Consider the following 1,653-nt stretch of genomic DNA (forward strand, 5'->3'; position numbering starts at 1 on the left):
TTTTGGCCTGATTGTATCTGAAAGTCCTAAGAGTTTTAAGGATTTAAGAAGATAAGCAAGAGGTGTGAGACCCTGAGACTTTGAGTGGGTGTTTCCCATAGTGACAGATTAAGTACAGAGTGAAGAGGAAATAGAGAAAGAGCCCAGCAAGTGGGGTAGGAGGTAGAGACAGAAATGAGCAGATAGGAGACAAAGAAAATCCTCTCTCCATAGAGAGTAGAAGCAGGATCATGAATCCAGGCAGGAAAGTGAGCCATTGAGGAAGAGAGAGAGATGGGGTGGGAATAGGAGGAAAAGGGGTTTGGCATTGGTCACCCAAAACGAGAGTGAGGAGAACCAGGCATCAGCAAGTGGGGTAGGAGGTAGAGACAGAAATGAGCAGATAGGAGACAAAGAAAATCCTCTCTCCATAGAGAGTAGAAGCAGGATCATGAATCCAGGCAGGAAAGTGAGCCATTGAGGAAGAGAGAGAGATGGGGTGGGAATAGGAGGAAAAGGGGTTTGGCATTGGTCACCCAAAACGAGAGTGAGGAGAACCAGGCATCAAAACAAAGCATCATTTTTTTGTTGCTTGGGTTCTAGTTATTATTTTTGAGTTATTTCCAAGTCCCAGAAGGTGGCGTCCTACAATTAGATCATCAGGGAGAGGAAAGGTGAGATCCTGTCCTGGACAGGAAGTAGTGTGTGTTCCCATCTCTGGAAATAGCATCCTATATCCAGAGAAAGGAAAGGGGTTTCTGACACATGTGATTTTGAGGCAAGCAAGAGGAGCAGAAAACCCTGCAATGAGAGCGTGGCATGACCAGCCAGTAGGCGGAGACAAAGTACAAGGAACGGGATGGGAGAAAAGTGGAAAAAATGCAGTGAGCCAGAAGGGAGGGAAGCTTGTGGAACAAGCTGATCCTGAGGTGGAAGGGAGAGAGAGAGGGGAAGGGAGAGAGAGAGAGAGATAGGGAGAGAGGTAGTTAAAATTGATTTATATATTTTAGTACCAGGAACCATGTTGTAGATTAAAGAGAGAATATACAGAAGGGCAGTGGTGAGAAAGAAAAGAAGGGAGAGAGAGAGGGGAAGGGAGAGAGAGAGAGAGAGATAGGGAGAGAGATAGTTAAAATTGAATTATATATTTTAGTACCAGGAACCATGTTGTAGATTAAAGAGAGAATATTGTGGCTGAAAAAAGAATTTTGGTGTTAATTTAGCATTTTTAGTTTGTATCAAATTTTACTTAAAATTAGTATGATACAAAGCAAATTAATTTTAAGAAGCATAAATTTATGTTGACTGTATATACATATTTAGTTATATAGTCTTTGTTGAGAATGTGGTTGGTTTATAATTTTTAAAATAAAACACCTTCGAAGTAGACAAAATGAATACATCTTAAAACACCGTGAAAGTAAACAAAAACAAAAATGGTATTCAACAAATAGGATTTTACCCAACCAGCTTAGATGTCATTTTGTATAGGTAATTAGTGGCCTAAAGAAAGACTAAAGTTTCCATATAGATTTGAGGTAGCATCTTTTTCCCTTTTAAGAGCTAAATAACTGAAGGAAGTTAATAAAACCTTGTCAATCTAAGAACATAAATCAGAGGAGATAGGAAGGACAAAAGGAAACATTAACAGATTAGGTTAAGAATAAATAAAAT

Source organism: Nannospalax galili, unplaced genomic scaffold, assembly GCF_000622305.1.
Source record: "Nannospalax galili isolate Female #2095 unplaced genomic scaffold, S.galili_v1.0 scaffold298, whole genome shotgun sequence".
Taxonomy (NCBI): domain Eukaryota; kingdom Metazoa; phylum Chordata; class Mammalia; order Rodentia; family Spalacidae; genus Nannospalax; species Nannospalax galili.